Source organism: Meles meles, chromosome 7 (genome assembly GCF_922984935.1).
Source record: "Meles meles chromosome 7, mMelMel3.1 paternal haplotype, whole genome shotgun sequence".
Taxonomy (NCBI): domain Eukaryota; kingdom Metazoa; phylum Chordata; class Mammalia; order Carnivora; family Mustelidae; genus Meles; species Meles meles.
Window position 1 is genome coordinate 140,202,704 of NC_060072.1, and position 16,909 is coordinate 140,219,612.

Below are 16,909 nucleotides of genomic sequence, written 5' to 3' on the forward strand. Positions count from 1 at the left end.
TTTTGTTTTTTTATGCTTAAGTCCTCAGCCCATCTCAAATTACTTTTGGTTTAAGGGAAGAATTTTAAGGGTGTGTTTTTAATTTCCAGGAATTTATGAATTTTCCAGTTTTACTTCTGTTGACTGACCCCTAACTTTATCCTGTCATGCTCAGAGAAGATACTTTGTAGAAAATCTGTCTCTTAAAATCTGTTGAGACTCAGTTTTTGATGTAGCATGTAATAGAAAATGTTTCATGTGCACTTAAGAAGAATGTGTATGCTGGGGGTGCCTGGGTGGCTCAGTCGGTTAAGCATCGGCCTTTGACTCAGCAGGGAGCCTGCTTCTCCCTACTGCCTACTGCTCCCCCTGCTTGTACGCTCTCCAATCTCTCTCTCTCTCTCTGACAAATAAATAAATAAATAAATAAAATCTTAAAAAAAAAAAAAAGTGTGTATGCTATAGTTGTTGGGTAGGGAGTTCTGTAATTGTCTGTTAGATCTAGTTGGTTTATTGTGTTGTTTACATTCTCTGTGTTCTCATCTTCCATGTGGTTGTTCTGTCCCTTGCTGTGGGACAGTTACTGAAGTTTCCAGCTATTATCGTAGAACTGTTTCTCCCTTCACTTCTGTCAGTTTGTGTGGTATATATTTTGATAGTCTATTATTAGGTGCATACATGTTTGCCATTATTATATCTGCTTGCTGTATTGAACATTTTATTAAGATATATTGTCCCCTTTTTGTCTCTTGTAACCTTTTTTAGATGTACAGTCTATTTTGTCTGCTGTAGTATCGCTACCCCTACTCCCCTTTGTTACTTTTTGCTTGGAATGTTTTTTTCCATCCTTTCACTTTCAGAGTGTTGGTGTCTTTTGATCCAAAGAGAGTCTCCTGAAGGTAACATATAGTTGGATCATGTGTCTTTATCCATTCTGCCAATCTCTGTCTTTTGATTTAAGAGTTTAAACCATTTACTTTTAAAGTATTTACTGACAGGGAAGGACTTCTGTCATTTTGGTATTTATTTTCTGAATACTTTATAGAATTTTGTTTCTTATTTCCTGGATTACTATCTTACTTTCCATTTTGGTTGATTGTTTTATTGTGAAATGTTGAAATTACTTATTTTCTTCTGTGTATATTCTATAGCTATTTGTGGCGGGGGGAGGTTAAAGGAGTTATGTTTAACATTTTATAACTCTCTAATTTGGATTTGGATTAACTTCAGTAACATACAAGAACTCTGCTCCTTTACAGCTCCATTCCCCAACCCTTTTAGTTGTTGATGTTTCCACATGACATTTTTATACATTCTGTGCCTGAAACCTTAAAATAATAATAATTTTGTAATTTTATGTTTTATTTTTTTATTATTAACATATAATGTATTATTTGTTTCAGGGGTACAGTTCTGTGATTATCAGTCTTATATAGCCCTCACCACAACACATATCCTCCCCAATGTCCAGTACCCAGCCACACCATCCCTCGCAGCTCCATCCACTCCAGCAATAATTCTTTTAAATGGATTAGTCTCTTAAATTATGGAGAAAACAAAATGTGGAGTTACAAACTGAAGTTACAACAATACTAGCTTTTAGACAAATAATTGTTTTTTAAAAACTATTCTCTTAAATCATGTAAACAAAGTGGAATTACAAATCATTGTTACAGTAATAATAGCTTTTATAATTCCCCGTGTTTTTACCTGTATCTTTCTTTTTTTAATTTAAATTCAATTAGCCAACATGTAATACATCATTAGTTTTTGATGTAATGTTTTAATAATTCATGAGTTGCATATAACAACTAGTGCTCATCACATCTTTATTTCTTTTTATGCCTTTGAATTTCTGAGTAATGTCCTTTCATTTAATACTGCACCCTTAAACATTTCTTTCAAGGCAGGTCTAGTGGTAACAGACTCCTTCCACTTTTATCTGGGATTGTCTAAATTTTTCCTATAAAAGACAGTTGTAATAGATACAGGATTCTCGGTTGATAGCTTTTTCTTTTTAATGCTTTTAATATGTTGGCTGACTGCCTTCTGGCCCCCAAAGTTTCTGATGAGAAATCCGCTTATAACCTTATGAGGATACTTTGTATATGATAAGTTGCTTCTCTCTTACTGCTTTCAAGATTCTGTCTTTTGAAAGTTTAACTGTGATGTGTCTCAGTGTGAGTTTCTTTGAATTCATTTTACTTGGAAATCTTTAAGCTTCTTGGATATTTATATTCATGCCCTTCATCAAATTTGGGAAGTTTTCAGCCATATTTTATCAAATATTTTCTCTTTCCAGTCTCCCTCTCCTTCTGGGACTTGCATAATACATATTACATAATACATTTATGTTTTCCACAGTCCCTTAGGCTCTGTTCACTTTTCTTCAATGTTTCTTCTTTCTGTTCCTCAGACTTGATAATTTCCATTGTCCTATCTTCAAGTTGGCTGATCTTTCTTCTGCTGCTTAAATCTGCCTTTGAATGCTCTAGTGATTATTTAATTTCATTTATTGTATTGTTCAGTTCTATAATTTTTTATATGTTCTCTTTATTGATATTATCATTTTGTTCATACATGATTTTCTTAACCTTATCCACATCTTCCTTTAGTTCTTTGATCTTAAGACACTTCTATTAAAGTTTATGTCTAGTTTACCTGCCATTGGTCTTTTTCATGACAGTTTTCAGGGACAAAATTCAGTTTGATTTTTATTTATTTATTTATTTTTTTTACCCCTTTGAATGAGCCATGCTTTCCTGTTTCTTTGTATCTCTGGTGGGGTTTTTTGTTAAAACTGGACATTTGTATCCAGTGCTATAAGTCTAGAGCTTTCTCCCTTTTCCCCAAGTTTGCTGTTTTTTGTTTGTTTGTTCTATTGTTGTAGGCTGTGTCTTTGGCAAGGATGAGCCACAAATGTAAACTTAAGTTCTTCTCAGAACCTTTTCTGAAACTTTCCCTGAACATGTGTGGTCATCACTTTCTAATTTTTCCCACATATGTAGTAGTTTTCAAATGTCCTGGTCTTTAATATCTGCCTCCCAGAAGGGGAGAAAAGTAAAGAGAAGAAGAAAAAGGGGAGTGACCCTTTAAAGTCCCTGAAAGTCACCTAGAGGGGCTTGCAACAGTGGGGGAGGTACAAAAAAGTGACCTCCACCTCTTTGTCCACACCTCTCTGATAGATAGTGACTTTGTTTTTAATCTTTCCCTCAATGGTTTTAGCTTCCATTAATAATCTTTGCCAAAAACAAGTATTTCATTACAGGTTGTAAAGTAGTAAGTTTTCAAATTCCATTATTTCTTTTACAGTTAGCAACAGATTTTCTTTTGTAAAAGTTTTCTCTCCTTTACCAACAGGGGCTCTTTTGTTACCCTAAGATGTATTTCCTACTGAAGGGGCAGAATGAATGCTTAATTGTATTCTTTTACCAATTTTCAAAGTTAGGAGTTGATGTTCTTGATTATCTCCAGTGGCAGAAAGTGAGGTTTTGTTTTGGCTTTCTCACTGTGAATCCATGGAATTTGCTATATTCTTAATGTTTCCATCAGATACAGTTGTTACTGTTTTAATGCCCACGTTTGTGGCATTATGCTCTGTTTGGCCAGTGGGAGCTCCCTTAAACTGATTTCTGTGTTCTTCTGACTCAACGCTATTCATCCTTGATTACTTCCTTGCTTTTATGTGCAACAAGATAGTTCTGGCTTACCCTAAAAATCCCCTGTTCCTTAGTTTTATTACAGAAATAATTTATGAATATATCCTCATAAGAACTGTAGATAATCTTTGCAGTATGTTGAGTGAAGTATGAAGGCTTTCCATTAGTTCAGGTTGGTGAATATCCTTTGAGTCCTTTTCCTTTGCTTTTACCTATAAACTTGTATTGAAAGCACTTATATTTACATAAATGTATGCAGCTTTTTCGTAACTGTCTTTTGTCAACGAATGTTTCCGTCTCTTCCTAATTTGTTGTTTATATTCTTATTTGTGTTGTCAGTCTTTGTTTATTAGGAGTATATCAAGCCTTTCCTGTATGTTGCTTATCTGATTTCTGGCCATTTGTGTTTTGTCTTATGTTGTTTCTGTTTTATTGATTAATTCTATCATGCCGTTCTTTTTAACGGCTGCTGCAGTAACCGTGTATAAAGTAGTTAGAAGTTTCATCTTTCCATCTCTTAATGTAACTCATCTCTGAAGATCCAGGATCTCCCCATCACCCCCGCTTACTAGCACTTCAGCCGGTGACAGTCCATTCAGACACGCAGACACCAGGTTTTGTGTTTCTTTCGATGCCTCCTCTCCAGCCTCACTGCGAGGCTGTCCTCCGCTCCCAGAGCACTGACTCCAGCGCTGCCCCTTGTCTTGCCAGAGTCGTCAGGGGGCGCTGCTGTGTCGAACAGAGAAGATCCAGGCTCCTTAGTTTGACGGAAGATACTCTCCCAGTCTGCCGTCTGCTTATTTTCCTATTTCCATCCTTCCCACCTCAGACACTTTTAACATAGTAACAGTAATGGCAAACTTGAGTCTTACATGATAGTCTTCCCACAAAATGCGTTCTTTACATATTCGTGTCACTTAATTTTTTTCAACAGCCCTTTGGAATAAGGCTTTTTGTTGACTCAGCTTTGTTAATATCCTTGAGGACAGTTTTTGGTGCACAGAATTATTGAGGTTTCTAAAAATTAGTATTTGATTTCTTAAAGTTACAAGTCCCGAAACCTGGTTCTTCTTTTAGTCTGGTAATCCAGTTTGTAAAAGTCAGTAGACTGTTTTTAAATTTAGGAAAATTTACCATTCTCTTTTAAAGGGCACATTAATATTTGGTTAATGTTAATGGTAGCTAATGTATGGTTCCATTTACAAATGAACTCCTACAAACATTTTAAATTGCATTTATAAATTTAATATATACAGTTCCTTAAACATAACTTTTAAATTTCAAAACAAAACCTTCCCTAGTTCTTAAAGAACTTCTGTGATAAATTTAAGACTTCGCTGAACCTCTAGTCCCTTAAAAATTAGTTACACTACTATTTAAAATTTCACTTCCTAAGTTCAAATCAGTTTGGCATGAGAAAGCAACTTGGCCAAATTCTCTTCATGTAAATATATAAAATACTAAATATGGACAGATTCCTTAAGGCAAAAAATACAGAATTAATCCTGTATTTAATTCTCTTCAGTTTTTCTATACTTAATTCTAGATCTTTATGAATGAAAACAATGAATTTCAAATATATTTGGAAGATACTTTGTCAGTTGAAATACGAGCCAGGACTCCAACCGAATTCTCATCAGTTGCCGAACTTATAAGCAGAACTTCCCACTTTTTATTATCACTGGGTCCATACCCCTCAGATGGCTTAGCCACATAGACACCATGGATCCTGTTTGCACACCACCTGATTCTTTCTTCTCCTTGAGGAAGTCCTCAGCTTTCCACCCAGGAGGATTGGACTTTGCATTTTTCTTTTTTTTGTTTTTTTTTTTTTTTTTGGACTTTTACCTTTAAGCACCTTTGGACATGATGGAATCCTGTGTTCCTTTGTTTTTTTATCTGGAAGGACCATAAATCTTTTTTTTTTAAGATTCGCATGGGTCTGTTGGGGAGGTGGGGTGGGGGGAAGGGGAAGCGAGTTTGCACACGCACACTAGTGGGTGGAGGAGGGGCAGAGGGAGAAGCAGGCTTGCCTGGGAACCAGGATCCTGGGATCATGACCTGAGCTGAAAGCAGACTGACTGAGCCACCCAGGCACCCATGGAAGGCCCTAAATCTTGTATTAGGAGACATTTTCATTTTGAATAGCTTTCATGCTTGTTCTGCCATCAGTAGTCATGGTAGCAGCTTAGAGGTTAGGAAACGGGGGCTTGGAGCTTAAGCAGTGCCCACGGTTCCACTCCGGTGACCAGGCCTGAGTGGCAAGCCGGCACCCTACGTTGCAGCAGACCACCAGCCCACTCAGGGCTCCCCTGCCGGGTCATGTGCTCCCACTGCCTTGCCTTGGAATATGCTGCTCCCCCAGGGACACCGTGAACAATTCTCCAGGTGCCCCTGTCCTCTTCCGTTCTACTTCCGTTTTCACATTTGACTGAGTGTCATCTCCTCCTCCTGCCTTGTCAGCCAGTCGCAGTGTCCCGGACCACGGAGCTCGAGGCCTGGGATTTTGTGCCTGGCGCACCCCGTGCATGCTCCCGATGCGTTCCTGCTCGTGTTCACTTGACGTCTCTGTTGGACAGGGAGTTCTTGAGGACCGTGACCACGTCTTTGTGTCACCAGCACCTCCGTCAGTGGCTGGCGTAAAATGGGCATCCAGTCAGTATTTTTTCATGAACTGATGAAATTTTAGTCTATTCTTTAGATAATAAAGGCCACCATCTACAAACGGTTAGCTAGCGTGACGCAGTTTTTTGAGGTAATGGAACTGGTTAGTATCCTGATCACGTAGACACATAAAGGAATCAGCTGTATTTGTCAGTTAAAAAAAAATAAAAACTGTCCCACTCTTTGAGGGTTTAGGTGGGTTTCCCTTTTGTTTATATAATAGAAATTGATATTAAATGTGCTCAGGGTTTGTTTTTTTTTTTTTACATATGTATACGTGTGAATTGAAACACTAGGATCACAAAGTGCAGATTTAAAAAATTATTTCAGGGGCGCTGGAGTGGCACAGTCACTTGAGTGTCTGACTCTTGGTTTCGGCTTAGCGTGGCTCTCTGCTATGGACTGAATGTCAGGGTCGGGAAATGGAGCCCTGCATGGGCTCTGTCCTTAGTGGGGAGTCTGCTTGAGACTTCCTCTCCCTCTCCCTCTGCTCCCCCACACTCCTGTGCTTTTGCTCTCCCTAAATAAGTCAATCTTAAAAATAGTTATTTCACAAACATCTATTGATTTTTGTGGCATTAAATGGTTTTATAATAGATTTATAAATGTGTTTAAATAATTCTCTCCTTTCTGCTTCCCATCTTTCAAGTTTTGTCTGATGAAAACAAAAGTCAAGCCTATGAACTAACTACAGTGATTAAAGAACATATTTTTTTCCCTCTTAGAGCTGTAAATACAGCACACTATTTCCCTATAGAAAGGAGATAGGATTGTTGATGGCTATAATAATCCTTGAATTGTATATTTTTCTGGCTAATGGTACATTAAACAGAAATAAAGCCATTTGATTTTTCAGATGTAAACATGAAACCACTGATTTTGTGACAATATTTTCGAACTCAGTTAGACTTAATATTTGTTCTGGAAAGGAATAAGAAGACTCCCAGAATAATTTTCCTGACAACAGCCCCTGCCATTTCTTTCTTTTTTTTTTTTTTTTTTAAAGATTTTATTTATTTGACAGAGAGAAATCACAGAGAGGCAGGCAGAGAGAGAGGAAGGGAAGCAGGCTCTCCGCTGAGCGGAGAGCCCGACGTGGGACTCGATCCCAGGACCCTGAGATCATGACCTGAGCCGAAGGCAGCGGCTTAACCCACTGAGCCACCCAGGTGCCCCCAACCCCTGCCATTTCTTACTGAAAACTGTTAGAACAGTGAGAGTACATATATTCTATTGTTGAAATTGAAGAGTAGGGTGTTACTCACAAGAGAGAGCACTTTGAGCACTTTGCTGTGATTCTGTGGCTCTTGTTGGGAGCGTAAAACTGATAATGGCTTCTGAGACCATTGACCTGCAGGGCTTGTAATTTGGTGTAGTGTCCACAGGGTGGCAGCAGAGACCTGAGTAAGAGCAAAGATGGCCAAACCTGAGGGGGTTTGAGGGATTCTCTAGTTTTTTTTTGTTTTGTTTTGTTTGTTTTGTTTAAGGGATGGCTAGACCATTCTTTCTCTTGGCCCCCTCCTTTTTTTAAGGAAAAAAGTTCCAAAAAACCAACTAGCAAGCTCTTTTGCCTTTATTAAAATATATCAAGTTGACAGTGGCATAAAAATACTTTTGACGGAACCAGTAATGTGATATTTTCACAAAGGTGTTCTTGTCGTATATGATGAGAATTGTGGTGCTTTCCCACCCTTTAAGAGTACGGCAGTAATTCTTTCAGACACCTCTGTTTTGAAGGGGAAGAAGAAAATCAAGTTACAGGCACGGAGTTTATAGTGGGACGAGCGCAGACGGTATTGTGGCTGTTGAGTTCAGAATTTAAGTACGGACAATAAATGTTGATACGTATTGCCTGTGTGGAGCCATCTCTTTTGACATCAGTTAGGCTCAGGCTCGAATCTTACAATTACCATTGACTGCTTGGGGTCAAAGGAGAAGGTAAACCAGACAAAGCCAAGTTCAGCAGCGTTCGTGTATGTGTGTGGCCCCCCAGATAGTTTGGGTTGGTCTAAGGATAGTACAAGAATGTTTAATGCTTATTTGGATCCCATTTATGGGCAAATGGCGAGGAATATTTACTAGTATTACAGGTGATGGCATTTGTCGTCCTTGAGCAGTCCACACAGTCTGTCTTCAGTTCTGTGAAGGTTGAATAATTCATCCTCAGGAAAGCATTGCCCTTATCACAAAGTCAGATAGCATTTTCTTCCAGATTGCATCATTACCGAGGTCGGATTGCCCTGGCACCCGGTCCTTGAGTTTGGGTACTGCCCTTGGAATGGAGCGGCCTCTGCCCCGCCCGGTTTCTGTGAAACCCCAGCAGGTCCCCGCTCAGACATGAGCCTCTCTGGGAAGGGAGACACTGTTCTGCTCCTCTCTTCCCTGTGGCCGCCTCCACTTTCTGCCCTTAGGCTCCCCTTCCTTCTCTTTGTCATTCACCCCTCCTCTCCCGCCTGCTTTCTCTCCTCACCTCTTCTATCCCCCTTTTCCTCTCTGGGCACTTCTTTCCACCTCTTCTCTTTTCCCCTCCCCTTGAGAGAGACAGTCCTCCTCCCCAGCCACTGTTGCCCCAGAGGGCCAAGGTCCTGTGCTGAGGTACAGACAATGTGTGTACGTTTTTGTTTCACTTTTTATTTTTTATTGACATATAATGTACCATTAGCCCCAGGGGTACAGGTCTGTGAATCGTCAGGCTTATTCACTTCACAGCGCTCACCATAGCACATGCCCTCCCCAGTGTCCATCACCCCACCACCTTCTAACGTGTGTGTGTGTGTTCCACCATTGTCGGGTTGCTGAGAATTAGAGATGTGCGGTCAGTTATGGGAATGACTTGAGCACAGCCTAATCCCACGGTGTCCTCAGTCAGCAGGCGTTTATGGAAAGGGGATGCTGGTGCCAGGACCCCGGGCCCGTGTTCGTGCCTCCTGTTCGTCTTCAGCACGCCCCCGGGTCACAGATGACTGTGGGAAGGAGGGCTGCCCAGACACTGCTGGAAATGAAGCAAATCCCAATCTGCAGTCTGGCCCCGGCGCCCGTGAATATCCCGGCCCTCCATAGTCTCACTTGTGTTACTATCTTTAAAGTTGGGATGAACTGGGTTTTTTAAGCCCCTGCACTTTGGAAGGCTCTTTCTGAAATCTCTGTCTACTGCCTCTTTCAAATTGTTTCACCTCCCTCCATGCTTGTTGAAAATCTCTTTGGGGACAGAGAGGCCATATCCTCTAAATGTCTTTGTACGTTTGCGGTACTCACCCTGTGCCTGCTACAGGCCCCGGTGCCTAATGAGGGATTGCCGTTTAGAAATTAACCAAATGCGGTGTCATTTTGTCTGCACTGGACGTTTTTTTTTTCCTTTAAACCCTGCTACATCTAGTTTCTTGGCTGGTAGATCTTGGGTATTTATAACCATTATGCTTCTGTGCCGTGCATAGGCACAGTGTGTCATTAGGCTAGCATGAGAATGAATGGACATTTTGTCACCACTCACTTGTAATTCCATGACTGTCTTAGATACTAGAGGTTGGGATATGGAGGAAGTCATTTGAAGCAGGTTATTGTCTACCAGGGGAAAGGGACGTGTGTTTCCAGCTACCATGAAGGAGCTTGGAGATGCCGCTTTTTGGATATTTTAAAACAGTCACAGAATTTTTTCCCCAGTGTGGTTTTGGGCCTCTTGCCCATTCGGTAAATGGACCATGTTAAAGTTTTCTTTTAATTCTGTGATATGTAGATGCACAGAACATTAATGTCCCTTCCTTAGAAAACTTGCTCTATTGACTTGAATACAAAGTGGTGTTGAATGCAGGGGGAAGGGGCGCCTGGGAGGCTCAGTCCCTTAAGCACCTGCCTTTGGCTCAGGTCATGTTCCCTGGATCTTGGGATCAGGCCCTTTGTCAGGCTCCCTGCTTCGTGGGGAGCCTGATTCTCCCTCTGCCTGTTGCTTCCCCTATGTGTGCGCTCTCTCTCTCTCAGTGTCAAATAAATAAATAAAATCTTTAAAAACAATAAATGTGAGGGGAACACTCTTCCTACGTTTATATGGAAAAATTAACTCATGCATGCATGTACGTATGCCACATACCTTTCCATTTTGAATTACTGCCTCGGTCTGTCTATTCCCTTTTTCTCAATCTTCTCACTCCTTCTCTTGAGAAATACATGCTTTATATCTGTAATCCTACATTTTGACTCTGTGTCCTGTGAGTCGTTACCAGTATGTGCTTTTTCTGTAATTCCGGGATTTCAGGACGCACGTCTACAGGTACAAGTGTAGAGGAACAGTGCGACGTGGCCTTGTTTTCCCTGGAGATGTTCCATTTTCCCTCACGGCCCTTTCTTCTCCCCACTTTCTTCCTTCCACCTACCCCAAGTTTTTGTTTGTTTTTTTTTTTTGTTTAATCTTTCCATGGATTGGTCCCTTAGTAACCCCTTTCTGCTCTGGTTCAGTTAGTCCAAACCTGGAATCTTGCTTAAATTCTGGGTTATACACTTACAAAGATGCCCTCTTGTGCCATCCTTGTCACTAAGCCAGTCTAGCTGCGTGTCTGTGGAAAATGCTACGGAGGCCAATCCTAGGTTGGCCATCCCTAGTGATACCATGGTAGCCACAACACAGAAAATGGCGTATGGGAACCTGCAAAGTAATGGATCTCGCATCCCTGTGGATCTGTTACTGCCTGTGTCTGCCTTCCACATTTGTTCAGTTCAGTTGTCTTTTGGATGTGGTCGTGTAAAATAAATTGTCATGACTATAGTTGGTTTCGTTACATTGTCGACATTGAAAATATGCTAGCACCGGGGCGCCTGGGTGGCTCAGTGGGTTAAAGCATCTGCCTTCGGCTCAGGTCGTGATCTCCGGGTCCTGGGATCGAGTCCCGCTTTGGACTCTCTGCTCAGTGGGGAGCCTGCTTCTCCCTCTCCCACTAACCCTGCTTGTGTTCTCTCTCTCTCTCTGTCAAATAAATAAATAAAATCTTTTTTAAAAAGAAAAGAAAATACACTGGGACCATAAAAGCAGATGATTATAAATAATGAAACATGTGATTTTTAACTAGCAGAAAAAGGCAATTCATAAAATCTGATTGGTATAGCAAATCAGTTTTGAGATTGAGGATATAGACTATAGGGTAATATCTTTGTTCCGAGTGCTCTAAGGGAAATAGCACAGATTGAGTGCCTTTAACAACAGAAGAATGTTTTCTCATAACTCTGGAGTTTGGGAAGTCAAGAATCAAAGTGTTGGCAAGATTGGTTTCTTCCATCCTTGTTTGTAGCTGGGCGTCTTCCTACATGATCTCCTCTCCATACCTGTCTGTGACTGCACACCTCTCCTTAGAAGGACATCAGCCATATTGGATAAGAGGCCTGCCCCAGTGACCTCATTTCCCTTAATCACCTCTGTAAAGGCCTTATCTCCAAGGCCTTGTATTCTGTTGTATACTAAGGGATTAAGGTTTCAACACAGGAATTCTGAGGGGACATAATTCAGCCCAGAACAGTGAGGTAATTTTTAGGCAAGACTTTGCTGAAGAAGGGAAAACTCAAATCTGTCCTCTGGTGAATGGAACCTGCTCTAATGCCCAGTCCACCTCAGAGGACGCAGACTGTACAGCTCTTCCCTGGGGCAAACACGTGCCAGCCACTGCCCACTGTCTCACACCGCGACTCAGGCTCAGACTCTCCCTCCCTCTGAGTGTCACCTGTCTGGGTATTTGGGAAGGTGTGATGACAGAAGGAGAAGGGTTGTCCCCCATCTGGTCCAGAGCTCCCTGTCTGTTCCTCCAACAGGGTGTCCCCCCTGCTCTGCCAGGGGCCACTCCTCAGTTCACTCTTGACCCCAACTGGGAGGACCCCATCAGCTGCAGTCCTTGTGGTAAAGTCTGGCGACTCTTAGAAGCCTTCACAGAGGGGGCAGTAAAAAACAGGGCAGATCAGACCTCTGTGTGGCCCTGTCCACTGCCCCACTCCGAAGAGAGGTGAGGGCACTAATCCCATCATGAGGTCTCTCCCCGATGACCTAATTCTCTTCCAAACCGCATCTCCAAATATCATATTCCATGGGGGGTTCCAATATATGGATTTTGGGGGGGGGGGGGGTGACACAAACTTTCAGTCCATAGCAGAGAGCGAACCTTTGAAAGGCCTAATTACAAGTGAATCCGGCTGTCGTGGGTTGTGAACTGATGCAGATGGAAACACTGAAGACATCCAGTGCGGGCTGGGAAACGTTCGCGGCTCGGACCCGTGGACTGATGTCCTGCAGGGGCCCCGTGCTGTGCGAGCGCTTGGAGAGCGGGTGAACTGCACGGCTGGCGGCCCACGCTGCCCAGAGCGGCTGGAGTGGCGCAGGAGAGGAGCAGCTTAAAGGGCTCAGCGGGAGAGTCTCTCCAGCTAATCCGGTTTTGTCCCTGTAACAGCGCATGTCGCAGGCAGGAATTAACCACGCTCTGGGCGCCGCTGCTTTCCTTTTCCTTTTAGTGGTTATGGCTGTCATCAGGCTCCCACTCACCCACCTGGAAGGGGCGTCGTGGTGACTGGCTGATGTTTCTATCGGATGGACTGCCGGCCGGCCGCTGCGGTAGCCGCCCAGGTTACTGCGTTGTGCCCTGAGAAAATTGTCTGAGTGCGGACCACTAGGAGAGTCCCAAGTGCAGTTTTTCTTTTCTATCGGTCTTTGTATCTTCTTGATAATTTGTTTGTTGGTATTATCTGCCTACAGGGAAGAAGGAATTCCTGTGTTTATCTGGGACACAGTGGATAACTATTTGTAGAGCCGGTGAAAGCTTTTTGGGGGCACAGATTCTGATTTTATTTTTTTTGCTGGTTTTTTAAGCCAGTAGGCTAAAGAACTCCTTGTGAATATTCTTGACTCGCGGTGCTTTTGGCTTTTGAGTCCCCTTCTTAACCTTGATTCTAGCTGTTTCCTATGAGGCTAGTTAAACACTGAACTGGAATTGCCTCAGACTATTTCACAGACAGACATGGACAACTTATTTTATTTTATTTTACTTTGTTTTATTTTATTTCATTTGTCAGAGAGAGAGAGAGCATGAGCAGGGGGAGCAGCAGGCAGACGGAGAAGCAGGCTTCCTGCTGAGCAGGGAGCCCCACGAGGTACTTGATCCCAGGACTCTGGGATCCTGACCTGAGCCCAAGGAAGATGCTTAACCGACTGAGCCCCGCTAGTCATTCCAACATGGACAACCTTTAAAGTTTGGGTTATCACTTAAAAAATTGTGTCCACATACCATAGCAAGGATACCCGGGTGGCTCAGTCGGTTAAGCATCTGCCTTCAGCTCAGGTCATGATCCCGGGGTCCTGGGATTGAGTCCCACATCGGGCTCTCTGCTCGGGGTGGAGTGAGGCGGGGGAGCCTGCTGCTCCCTCTGCCTACCACTCCTCTGCTTGTGCGCTCTCTCTCTCTGGCAAATAAATAGATAAAACCTTAAAAAAAAAAAAAAGATAGAACAGTATTGGTCACACCCTCTGTCGCTGAGCAGTATCTTCCAGCCCCCAGGGCCCCTGTGGTCCATTCATCTCTTAGCCCACACCTAGCGCAGGAGCCGGAGCCGTGTGTGGCTCTGACCTTACGATATATGCAAGAAGCAGCGCCTTCTCTTGCCTTCCATCCAGAGGGCCCTGCAATCAGCTCTCGGTTTGAACTGTGTGTCTGCCACTTACCAGCTGGGAGCCCCTGAGCAGGTTCGCTTCTGCCTCTCTAGAGTGAGAGTCACAGTGGTGACCTCAGTTACGTGCCTCTTGCTGAGTGCTGTATGGACAGCTTTTGGGGCAGTGACTAACACATGGTAAGTGCGTGATGAATATCAGCCATTATTGTTACTGTTATCAGCACCAATTATTACATAATCCAAGTCCCACCAAGGTGAACTTGGTAAGATAGGAATCAGATGATGTCACTCTCCTGCCAAAAAGCCCTTAGTAGGTTGCGGTTAATTTAGGAAGAAATCCAGAGTCCCTACCGTGGTCTTCAAGGCCCTGTGTGATGCGACTCTTCCGTTGCTCCGGCCTCGCCCCAGTGTCTTCTCCCACTCAGGGCACATCGCGCCCTTGCTCTTGCCAGAGCTCTGCCCTGTTCGGCCTCGCCCCACCGCAGATCACTTTAATTGTCTCCTGGTGCTGACTGTCTTCCTAACTCGGCCTGACCAGCATATATGCTCCAGGAGGACAGGGACTTCATCCTTTGTGTCCCCTCTGGATGGCCAGCTCCCCAGGCAGTGCCTGGCATGCAGTATTTGCTCGATACATACATATTAATGGAGACATGAGCAACACAACCTGTAACTGCCAGTCCACTGGGCGTGCTTTCAAATGTGCAAAACAAAGGGCTTGTACAAGTATTGCCAAAGTAAAGTTAGGTTCAGTTAAAATCATCAAAAGGATCTCTGGAGTTTAATTAATGGACATAAATGGCAGAGCTGGAATGAAACCACTGGGTCCTGGTTCTCATTCAGTGTCTGCCACAAAAGATCACAACGGGGGGCACCTGGGTGGCTCAATCACGGCACATCTGCCTTCCGCTCAGGTTATGGCCCCAGGATCCTGGGATCGAGCCCCATATCAGGCTCCCTTGCTCAACGGGGAGCCTGCTTCTCCCTTTCCCTCTGCCTGCTTCTCCCTCTGCTTATGCTCTCTCTGTCAAATAAGTGAATAAAATGTTTAAAAAAAAAAAAGAGAGAGAGATCTCCCGGCTGCTCTGAGACTCGGCTTCCCACCTCTAAACTACAGGCAGAACTAGCTGTCCAGCCCTCGGACTCTGCGCAGCTGCCCAGCTGAGGAAAAAGGGGTGACTTTCCACTTTGATCAGAGCAGCTGTGTTTATATTTTCTCTATATATTGGGGCTTCATATGGAATTTGGTGTGAAAAGAAAAGGGTCTGCTTTTAAAATGTGTAAAGACTACTGGATTAGAAGAGCACAAAGGTAGGGGCGCCAGGGGGGGCTCCAACTGTTGGTCCTCAGCTCAGGTCTTGATCTCAGGATCGTGGGCTCAAACCCTGCACTGGGCTCCATGGCCAGCCCAGCATGGAGCCTACTTAGAAAAAAAGGAAAAAGAAGAGAGCACAAAGGTCATTTTTAGCTTAATAATTCTGATTCCCATAGCTAAACTCCTTAAAGGATATTGTTTCTTCATGATTCTCTGTTCTCCATCCCCCCAAAGAAAAGTTCACTGAATATTTTTTAAAAAATATCTTAGAAGTACGCTATGCGGGTACATGACAAAAGTATCATCATCCAGACCGTGAGCTACGTGAAAATAAAGACCGTGTCTATTTGCTCACGTCTCATGGACGCACAGTTCCTAAAGCCGAGCTCACCCCGTCAGTGTTACGGGCGGTGGGTGGGCGCGTACACGGAGAGAGCAGCAACATGCTGTTAAGTAGACTCGTGTTCTGTGATATGTGAAAAATGTATTTTAAACCATGGAATGTTTACAAACGAAGTCTGTCATTTCTTCAGGACGAGATTTACTGGGTCTCTACATTATAAATATTTTCCATTTTTTAATTTTGTTAAACTCTTTGAAGTTCTGTATTTTACTTCCCGTAGAGTTACCTTACAGTGCTACATTAGCTTCAGGTGTATAGTGTCCGCAGGGCCGTGTGTGACTCCGTGCGCACCGTAACGAATGTGCTCGTAATCCCGGCACTCGTGCCCCAGCCGCCTCCCCTGTGGGAGCCAGCACTTTGTTCTCTGCAGTGAAGAATCTGTCTGGGTTTGTCCTCTGCTGATAGTCACAGTTTTACTTCTTCCTTGCCAATTTGAATGCCATTTATTCCTTTTTCTTGTGTGACTGTGGCTAGGACTTCAAGTATTGTGTTGAATCAAAGTCGTGAGCCTGAACATCCTAAAACTGTTTACCGAATGACCAGTTTATTGTACCTTCCTTTAGTTCTTCGTTAATTTTTTTTTTTAAGATTTTATTTATTTATTTGGCAGACATCACAAGTAGGCAGAGAGGCAGGCAGAGAGAGAGGAGGAAGCAGGCTCTTTGGCTGAGCAGAGAGCCCGATGTGGGGCTCAATCCCAGGACTCTGAGATCATGACCTGAGCCGAAGGCAGAGGCTTTAACCCACTGAGCCATCCACGCGCCTCCTTCATTAATTTTCTGATGTTCATTATGTACAATGTAAAACTAAAAGTAGTATGATTTTCTTTCTTTTTTTTTAATTTTTTTTTCCTTTTTTGCATTTGCACTAGGATATTTTAGAGTTACTAACTTTGAGATGGAGTATTATTTCTTTTTATCATGAAGTTATCCTCTGGCAGGTACTTGAGAGAATAATAATAATAGTAAATAATAAGCTGTTTTGGGACAACGTTGAGACTACAGTTGGTTATCCCCTGCCTTTTCAATTTTTCAGACCTGCCTAAAGTTGATAGAGTTTTTACTGATTTCAAAACCATTTTAGTTGAGGTAGATTAAAGCAAAAGTAGTATAATGGTAAGACATTGAACTACTGACCTGCATGAGTGTTGGGTAATAAAAAGAGAATGAATATCAGCTTTGCATTCTTGAAAAAGCAAGTAAAAATAGATTTTTTTTTTTAAGATTTTATTCATTTATTTGACAGACAGAGATCACA

General features: G+C 42.7%; 1 protein-coding gene across 3 annotated transcripts in view; it reads left to right on the forward strand.

Moving 5' to 3' along the window:
* USP6NL (USP6 N-terminal like) overlaps positions 1-16,909 on the forward strand; it is a 178,304-nt gene that overhangs the window by 149,129 nt on the left and 12,266 nt on the right. The gene's annotated exons all lie outside the window — the stretch shown is intronic.